The sequence below is a fragment of the Sturnus vulgaris genome, chromosome 18 (assembly GCF_052056855.1).
Source record: "Sturnus vulgaris isolate bStuVul1 chromosome 18, bStuVul1.hap1, whole genome shotgun sequence".
Taxonomy (NCBI): Eukaryota; Metazoa; Chordata; class Aves; order Passeriformes; family Sturnidae; genus Sturnus; species Sturnus vulgaris.
The window spans coordinates 8,355,656-8,366,134 of record NC_142260.1 but is presented as its reverse complement, the minus strand read 5'-3'; the positions used below and the strand labels follow the sequence as shown (position 1 = coordinate 8,366,134).

General features: G+C 40.3%; 1 long non-coding RNA gene across 1 annotated transcript; it reads left to right on the top strand.

The window, feature by feature from the left end:
- The first annotated feature begins 7,091 nt into the window (after window positions 1–7,091).
- On the top strand, window positions 7,092–8,748 carry LOC148221743 (uncharacterized). Its single transcript, XR_015807472.1, has 3 exons — window positions 7,092–7,763; window positions 8,079–8,140; window positions 8,367–8,748. It is a non-coding gene; the product is annotated as an uncharacterized LOC148221743 (long non-coding RNA).
- Window positions 8,749–10,479: the final 1,731 nt, after the last annotated feature.

Here is a 10,479-nt window from a genome sequence, read left to right as displayed (position 1 = left end):
GAAACAGTCCAGTGATAATCTATCAATTCCAGTTTCAATAATAAAATTATTAACAACAGGAATATTACTCTGTGTTTTTACACTATACACGTCAGCAGTTGCTTATCTAGCAGGCAAGGAGTGTGTCAGGAAATAGGGTCTGGGGTGAGCTGTATAAATGTGCAGAGAATGTCCTCAATTTTATTACATGCTGTGAACTTGGCCAAGTGAGATTGGGTTTCTGCAACAAATTATTTCCAGTTATACGTTTCAAGATGCTACCAATTTACCAGTGAAATAAGTTGGTTCAGCAGGATGTCAACATATTTGAGCCAAATCCAAACACATGGCTTGGCCAGGGCCCTGTTTTGATGTTTCAAAATGCAAAATAACCAGCGGGAACCAGGAAGAGGAAGGGGATCACAGTTGCCTTAATGTTGCAGTCCATAATAGTGATGTATTTAACTCCAGTCAGAGTAACCTGAATTTAACTTAGTTTTTCTTTCCTAACTACATTTGTACTTTCATATCCTAAAACCTGAACTACCTCATGTACAATTTAATGTCACCAGATATAAAAACCTAACCTGTTCTCCTGCTAATTCTCTAATTTTTCACTCTTGTGAATTCAAAAGGCACTGCTTTGATGTGGGCTAGTCAACCTTGGTCTTTAGCAGCTTTGCTTCTAAACTTTCTAAATTACCTTCTAGTTGTAGACATGGCCAGAAGTAAGACTTTTCTTCTGATTGCAAGAGGCTTAAATAAAAATATCTTCCAGTACAGAACCTGAACGAGACTTGATATCAGAGCTGGCAGGGCAGTGATTCTTATACGTGATGGGCACACTCAATAACTAGGGCTTGTTAGACACATACACCTAAAATACACATTTAGATGTTTGAAAGTGTACTTGGAACAAGGAAAAGTGACAGGAAAGACAGACCACAGAACAAGATATTAATCCAAAAGTTTCCTTTAATTAAGACCTTTTTTTCTTAATTGTTTTTCTTAATATTTCAGAATGAAAATGTTTTCCTCTCTGTATGTAAAAATATGATCTGAGAAAAACAAGTTTTCTCTCTACTTTCCTTCATACTTTACAGCTTTCATTAGGTTCATTTCCTGTTACAATCTCACACTTCTAATTTCACATAGAGTGAAATTATCTATAATGTGAAACAGAGATTGATGGTTCAGGGGAAAGGTGCTGTCACAGCAGTCTCCTGGTGTCCAGCATTTAGCCCTGGGGAGGAGGAAATACTTTGTGTCACCTTTGAATGCAACCTTGTCTCTCTGTCTGCAAGTATTTGAAATTTAACATTTGAATATATAAAAAGTTTCACATCAGACTGCTGTGGGTTGTTGCTGATCCTGTCATCCTTCGGTCCCAGCATGTTCCATTTGAAAGTATTACGATATCATTCAGGGGGAAAAAATTTATCCATTTGAATCTAATAGTGGTGAAAATTCTATGGACCTAATCCTAAAATATTCTGTTTGCTCATTTTCAGACAAAATTTGCACTGAAGTTAACTGCTCAAGATTTTTTGTTACTGTTAAAATTCCATTCTTGTCAGAAGCATTTATTTTTAGATAGTAATGCATTTTTTTCTTAGGTGAGGAGAAGCTACTGGAAAACTAATATAATTGAGAAGATCTTTAGGGATTACAGGCATTATACAATGAATTGAGATGCTTTTCTGTAAGGGTTTGATATGACAAGTTAGAAATAATCTTAATTTCTTTTAAATTAGCTCCTGACATTTCCAGAGGTTCTGTCTTGTGTTTAAAAAGCACAAAGAGGAATACTGTCCCCAGAAGATGATATTCTATATAATTTCTTTTTTCTTTGCTTGCAATCAATCATTCCTTCAGTGATGCTCATCTTCAGTGCTGCTCCTGGGCTGCAGAATACTTCTTGCCATATGATACCCATGGCTCTAGCTCACCATAAAATGATCATCCAATTTACTAGGTGCAGTCATCTGTGGATAGCATCTGGAACATGGTATTTTGATTTGCTTTAATGTGAAGAAGTGTTTTCTTCCTTTCCTCCATTGTTAAATGCTTTCTGAGAAGTATTTGTGCCTTGCTTCTGGCTGATGGAGTTGCACAGGAGTTCCTCATGGAGCTCCCTTCAATTGCTCCTCCTGCACACAGATTAGTTAGAAAGATGCACAAAGCTCTCATTTGGGGAACACACAGCAATATTTTTGTTTGTGTTTTAACCAGCATTTGGACATTCACAGTCACGGACTCTTTTGGATTCAGACCTGAAATAACAGATATATCATTCAACTGAGAGCCTAACTTTATTTTCAAGAGCTAATGTTAATAATTTGATTATTTTAGTAAGACGTTTGATATTCTTGAGAGTTTTTTTGTACTATAAAATTGATTGCTTATATTCTGACCAAAACAAAGAGAATTGGCACAAGGTTAATTATGTAAGGCAATGACAAGGATATTAACTTGGCAACAGAGAAATGCCAGATAGCAGAAATTACGGGTTAGAGCTGTTGCTTGAGAATATCTCCTATCCCATGGAATCTCTTGCTATTAAACATGTTTTGTTCTACAGATGTTTTGTTCTGTTACTTTGTTAACAGAGTCAAGATTAAGGGAAGTGACTCTACTCCACCGGTTTGGGTATATTTGAAGACCAACTGTGTTTTCAAATATACCAGATGCCCCACAGGCATAAAGGTTTCTGTTAGAATGGCAGGAAATTATGACTACAACACACTACCAAAAATTACATTAGCATATGTAACACAAAGAGGGATAAATATAATTACAGTAGCTGTGCACAGCAAAGTGTGGATGAGTCAAAAAACAGTGAGACAAATGCTATTCCTGCTGCATAACCTTTGTGTGCTTGGAGAAAGAAATTTCAGTCTTCCTTTGGTTTGTATAATCTGAATATTTGCCTGGCATAATTTTTTGCCAAAGCCCAGATATAGCACAGATGTGGGGTTAATGATCAATTAACATTAAGCCACAGGTGAAATCTAGAATTCAGCAATTCAGAGTTGATATGCCCTGAAATGCTTACAGACTGAATAAAAACTTTGCTTCTTTCACATGGTAATATATTAAGTTTTCAGTGATTGCAGGTTGGAATAGTAGAGATGATCAATGAGGTTGCCACAACTATATGTTTGTCAGGGAACTAAGGAGTGGAAACATATGAGCAGAGGGAATGTTTTGAATGACAGGAGAAAAGTATCTTAGCGCAATTCTCAGTCTAGAATGTGTATAGCTGCTGCTCTGCAAGCAGAGAGAGTTTCATCTGAATTGAAATAACTCTGACTTTTTGAGGCTTTTATTTAGGACATATTTAAGTCCTTCTATTAAAAAATCTTCAGCTTTTAGTTTAAGCCTCAGATAAGTGGATTGCAAGCACCTCTGAGTACATAATGCCCCTCCATCACCTGTTTCTTGGTGTAACAAGAATATTCACCATCCCTTTCTTTGGAAAGGGAAAGCCATTTTGTCAGCAGCAATACTACAAACTTTTGAACACTGACTACATCTAAATGAGAGACTTAGAGGTTATGGCAATTAGCAAATGCTGCTACTGATGTAATTCTGTAAAACTTGATGCACTTTTGCTTTTCTAAAATTTCTGTGTATCAGCATATTAAAGGAAGCTGGCGTCTGTACACAGCTGTATAAATTCTCTAGTGTCTGGGTTAGTTTATTAAAGTTATTGTCTTTCCTGTCTCCATTGTTCTGGCTTCTCTCTGTTTTTCTCAGCAAAAAAAAATAGATTCTGTCTTATCAGTGCTTAACCTTGTGTTTTGTATTTTAATACCAAGACTACCTCTTAGATTGCCTAACTACCTGACTCTAATTCACCTTGTGTTTATATTTGCCAGAATGCTTCTATTGTTTCTACATCCTGCTTATACAAGAATGTCCCCTGGTTTCTTTGAGCTGGAAGAAGGTTATTCATGAGCTTAAAGGTGATAGAAATCTTCCTTTTCATCTATCCTTCTCTCCTCACCTCACAGCCATTGTGATATATTAGTGAAGTGATTCTCTGAATATCAAGCATAGAAGTGTGAGGTTCAGCCCTAGTGCTTCCTTCTCAGAGTAATCCAGCTGTACACAGTAATCTTGCTGAAATTAATTGCTTACTGGAGTGAGAGCTGTGTGTGGTGCAGGGCTCTAGGTTTCACAGCACTGCAGTTACTATTCATTCTAGAAATGAATTTGCTGTATTCTTTTAACAATGGAAACTAAATGCATCTTGCTAAAATCAAATCAATGCCATCTGGATCAGTCACCGGGGGTCTCTTGATCTCTTTCTATCAAGGCTTTTGTTATTCAGACATTCCCTACAAGCTGTCAAATGGTTCTACTCAATAACAACCAATAAAGTAACCACCCCTTAATAATTTCCCCAGGAAATCTTTTGAAATGGAACAAGGAATAATATATCTTGCAGTGTCAATAATGTTGAAAATGTTAATTTGGTTGATTCTACTATGTGCCTTCTCAAGTCATATTCCAAATGCTGTTCTGGGAAGATGACTTCTACTTGAATTCACTCTTTTGCTCTCTGCCTGCAGCACCAGTTTCAAATCTGTGACAAGGGCTATCTGAGATAGGCTGTATAACAAAAGTGTTCTGGTGACGACTGCTTTCTCAACATTTTAAATCTAACTACTAATAGTGATCCTCTTAAATTAAAATTAGATGGCAAAGATGAATGTGCTGATAAGATGTTCTCAGATGGCTGACTGATAGAGTCCCTACATGCAGCAGCAATGTGTCCCATCTGCTGAGCATAGCATGAGTCTGATTTACTATGCAAAGCTGGTTTAACACCAGTATCAATAATGCCATTTTCTTTATTATATAAAGTGGGTAAAAAAAGATCTTACTATGCAAATTTAGTCTATTAAGGACATTTCTGTGAATAAATTATACTAGATGTTCTTTTAATTCTTGTTAGCACAGATTTTATTTCACAGATGTCATTTTTGGGCATTAGACAATATTTTTTTCTCCTGCTGTTGTGAAAGGAGAACTGCAAGTACTGACATTAAACATTTTGGGAAATTTGTTCTGTTCTTTTTATAATAAGGGAAAGCAGTCCTGCCAAAATTAAAACCTTCCAGTGACTTAAAGAATTGTTTTACTGTATTATTTCTTAGGTGCTTGATATAATCCTAAATAAACTAATTAAGGGGACTATTTCTGAAGTTCCAGTTGCACAGTTGTACTCCATAATCATGCTTTTATTTGTTAATTTGTTAAAAAATTTCTATCTGCAGTGGACACAAACCGACAGCTTTATGTGTGATTACTAAAATGTGTTTTCAATATAAATTTGTAGATAACTTCTGATTACTAGATGTTAATTTTTGGCTTGATGTATGTCGTGGGTTTAGCATTGGCCAAATGCTGCAGCAGAGCAGCCTAGAAATGGTGCATTTTTTTACGATGAGGGTGATGAAACACTGGCACAGGTTGTCCAGAGGAGTTGTGGATGCTCCATCCCTGGAAATGCTCAAGGTGAGGTTGAATGAGGCTTGGAGCAAGCTGGTCTAGTGGAAGATGTCCCTGCCCATGGCAGGGCGTTGGAATGAGCTGAGTTTTAAGGTCCCATCTAAGCCAAGGTATTCTATGATTCTCTGTCCCAGGCTGGCCTCAGCCCATCCCCATCCCCACGGATGCCCAAGGCTGGGGCTGCCCCAGTGCCCTGCTCCTGCCTGGGGTGGCAGGACTGGCCCAGCTGCCAAGGAGCCCCAGCAGGCACCCTGGCCATAGCCATACAGACAGGACAGATGTGACTTAAACTCCTCTCCTCGCAAGCACAACACTGGAGGGAGGAAACACCATTTGCAGGGGTGTGCATGAGCGTGGGTGAACACTGTCGTGGTTGGCACAGGCACCTGTGGTCCTGCACGCGGTGATGGACACACTGCTCTGGGAGCCACTGGAAAACACAGCGTGGGCACAGACACAGGAAACTGTGCATAGATGTCATGGCTTAACTCCAGCTGGCAGCAAACTACCACAGAGCTCTCACTCACTTCTCCCCACAAACCCGTTTGGATGAGCAGAATTAGGAAAAAAGAAGTGAAACCGGTGGGTTCACTTTAATAACTGAAACAAAATACAATGTATAATGTAATAATAATTATTATATTAGTAAAAATAGTGATTAAAGGGGGATGGGGAAGAGAGAGAAATAAAACCCAAGAAAGACAAGTGATGCATAATAGCATAACTGAAACAAAATAACTTTAATAACGGAAACAAAATAAAATACAATGTATAATGTAATAATAATTATTATATTAGTAAAAATAGTGATTAAAGGGGGATGGGGAAGAGAGAGAGATAAAACCCACGAAAGACAAGTGATGCAAAATAGCATTCCTCAGCACCCGCTGATCGATGCCAAACTCATCCCCAAAGCACTCTAAGGTAACTCCCCATTTTATACAGTGGACATGGTGTGGAATATCCCCTTGGCTAGCTCAGGTCAGCTGTCCTGGCCATGCTCCCTCCTGGCTGCTGGCGAAGAAATGAGACGCTGGAAGTCCTTGGCTTACATTAAAGCCCTACTTAGCGCCCTACTGAATCCAAAACACAGCCCTCTACAGCTACTAGGAAGAAAATTAAGTCTATCCCAGCCGAAAGCAGCACAAAAAAAAAAAAAAAATAAAAAAAAATAAAAAAAAAAATAAAAAAAAAAAATAAAAAAGCGAAAGCACCGAAAGCGCCTCGGTGAGTTTGACGGTGAGCGCCGGGCCGGCAGGGGGTGCTGTGAGCCCGCGCTCCCTGCTGGGAAAGGCCTCGCGCTGAGGCGGTGGGAGCGCTGCCCCGGGACACCGTGAGGGAGGAGAGCCCGGGACACCGTGAGAGAGGAGAGCCCGGGACACCGTGAGAGAGGAGAGCCCGGGACACCGTGAGGGACGAGAGCCCGGGACACCGTGAGAGAGGAGAGCCCGGGACACCGTGAGGGACGAGAGCCCGGGACACCGTCCTGTCTGGGACACCGTGAGGGAGGAGTGCCCGTGGGACACCGTGAGGGAGGAGAGCCCGTGGGACACCGTGAGGGACGAGAGCCCGGGACACCGTGAGGGAGGAGAGCCCGGGACACCGTGAGGGAGGAGAGCCCGGGACACGGTCCTGTCTGGGACACCGTGAGGGTGGAGTGCTCGTGGGACACCGTGAGGGAGGAGTGCCTGTGGGACATGGTCCTGTCTGGGACACCGTGAGGGAGGAGTGCCCGTGGGACACGGTCCTGCCTGGGACACCGCGAGGGTGGCGTTCCTGTGGGGCACCGTTCGTGGGGCACCATGGCGGGCGGTGATCCTATGGGATACGTGGCTCGGGCTGCCACTGCCACCGAGTCCTTCAGCTTGGAAAGTGCTCTGAAATCATCCAATCCAGCCATTAGCCTGATAAATACCTCCAGGTTTGGTGACTCTACTGCTTCCCTGGGCAGCTTCGCAATGGTTTCTGGAATTTTTTTTTCTTAATTAAATACCCTTTGCAGGGTAAAACTAAACACTCCTTTTTGGTTTAAAGTATTTTAAAGGCCTGAGCTGGCTCAAGGATGATTAATAATTCTAATTCTAATAGAAACCCTCTAATCTTGTCACATTTCTCAGATGAGAAGGCGATGGTTCTGCCTGAGGAGTGAACACTGGCCATCGTTTGTGGAGCGGGTGCCGTTTCCAGGAGAGCTGAGGGCAGTGCTGCTGGTGGCCTTGGTGGTTTATACTTGCACTAGGGAATGCCAGTGCCTTGGCTGTGTGGTGAGGCTGCCTTGTGCTGAGTGTTATAATAAACAGCTGTTCTGAGAGGGACTTGGGGCTGCTGATGGATGAGAGGCTGATGACCACCCACCTGCCCTTGCAGCCCCAAAAGCCAGCCATGGCCTGGGCTGCATCCAAAGCAGCGTGGGCAGCAGGGTGAGGGAGAGGATGCTCCTCATCTGCCCAGCTCTTGTGACACCCACCTGGAGTGCTGCATCCAGTTCTGGGATGAGGGTCACAAGGCTTGAAATATCAAGCTTCTTTTGTTTAAGTAAATATAAAAATAAGTAAAACATATGAAAGCTTCCTTTTCAGATACTTTATGGCCAGAAATGCAAGCCTCCATCATTGGTTCGAGCTATCTGCTGTCACTGCAGGTTTGTTTCATCATCTCTTTTCAAAGGTTGTAGTGATTGCTACATGCTGGCAGAAATCTTCTTTTACAGGTGTGTTAAAAGCAGAAGGATGGAAAAAATTCTAGAGCACTATCCTTAGCAAGAAAGTTCTGTATATAGTAAAGGAGAGGTTTAAGTTTCTGCTCCAGTTTTTCCTGTGTTATCTATAAATGAAATCAGCTTTAATTGGGATTGCTTTTCATTACAGGCTTTGTAGTGCAGTGCTCCGTCTTTTGCACAAAGGGTATTCACGGAAATGTCATCAATGATAAAATACCAAGAAAACCTTGTGGGAAAGAATTTTTAAATTTTCTGATAGCATGTTGCTACGGAAGACTTCCTGTTTGTCTCCTTGCCATGAAATTACCAGTCTGAGACCATCGTCAATTTCTGTTACACCAACCTTCAGCCTTTCATCTGAGACAGAAAAACTTTGATGTGCACTTTCACCAAGTGATTTTCTGCAAATAAGTTAATGCAATGCCTGTATCTTGTAATGGAGACCATGGCAAAGAACCATGGCAAGTTGTCCTGCCATTGTGTAAGCTAATGTAATACACATTAGGGGGAATAAAACAATAAAGGATAAATACTTGTTGAGGGAACCATATGTGTGTATGGACTGCCTGTATTTGATAATTTTTTCATCCTCCATTTTAATCGTATCTGAGCATTTCCCAGATGTCAGAATACATTTACCCTTGTAATGCACAGAGTTTTATCTTGGTTTTGGTTCTGTAGGAGAGTTCTCTCTAGCTTTTGTTGGTTCATTTTTGAGAAATCCTGCTGTGTATTTCAAAGAAGTATGTCCAGTCTTCCTCAGGCTTTTTCATCAGCAGCCTGAAATATTGCAACAGCAAAGTTTACAGACTCTCATCAGGGAAAGCAAGCACAGGCAAGCACTTAATTGTCAGAAAGGGTACAAACATCATCAAATTCCAATACTGCAACAGCTCATTGATTTAAAATACACTATTGACAACCATTTTTTTTTTTTTCCCCACACTTGCTGTCAGGAGTATTCTTCAACAACATTTAGAAGTGTAAACTCCCATACAGTGGGGTTTTTTTCCCCTCGAGTAACTTAGTGTTTTGAGTGATTCTGTTGAGTTTGCAAACATTGTATCCTAAATTCTCATCTTCCAAATTCAGGTCGCTAATGACTATATTACTAAATATAATATATTACTATACCAGAATGCTGGTGTTAGTTTATCACTATCAGTGTATGTGTGATAAATGTATGTGTAGGTTAGATGAGTGCAGTTCTTCTAGATATCATGTATCAGATACTGTCTGGAAACAAAATGAGAATTCATAGAAGCAGATTAGTTTCTGTGAGCCAATGTATTTCTGTCACTGTCTCAAGGAGATTCTTAGAGATCTTCTAGATCCTTAAATGTTGTGCTTTAGGATATTAGTTTTTATTTTCTTTTAGAATAATAAATTCTTAGAGACTTGCCACAGATGGAGATGCCCAAGTCTCTGAAATGAGTTACAGACTTTAGAGGCAGAGAACCATTAATATAATTAGGCTCCTATTGTGCAATGCACTGTGCAAAAATTAAGAGAAAGGAAAATCTGTGCTCAAATAAATAATCATCTCCAGACTCAGCAGATTACTGAATGTTAGAAAATGTCTGGGTAATTTTCAAAAAAAATACTTATTTGATGGAAAATCGTTTTGACACATGAAGGCACTGAAGGTATTTCTGGATGCAAGGAAAAAGCAAAATTGAAAGGCAAGTCCCCAACAGGCAGCTCCATGTTGAGGCTGCAGGAACTGCAAACTGCACCGTTTATAGCCCAGGAGAACAAGGGAAGGAAATGCAGGTTTGGGTGCACGGTTTCCCTTGAGGCCCCCTTAGCTGGCAGTAGGGAAATGGGGCTTTTGTGCTAAGATTTTGGCAGACTACCTAGAATGGTTCTGTAGAAGTAAACTAAAGTTTTCTATGTGTTTCATAGCTAGTAAGAGGTGCAACACATATTGCCATCTTCTCTCTTTTCTGGTAATCCTTTCTGGTGGAAATAACTGTTTAAAATATTTGCCTAAAAATATTTCTTAATATAAACATTTCCAATCTAAGCAGTTGTCTTTTCTAGATTGGTTTTTGTGTTCTTGAGAAGTCTACTACAAACTGTACACAGCTATGGAAGTCATCTTGCTCAAATTGGCAGATTGACAAAAAATGCCCTTAACATACTTCAAGGTGGAATAATTCCAGATTCAGACATAAAAAATAGATTCTGGAGATAGTATACATAGTCACTTTATTTGTTTGAATATTGGTAGGGAAAATGTAGTTGCCATTTGCAATAAT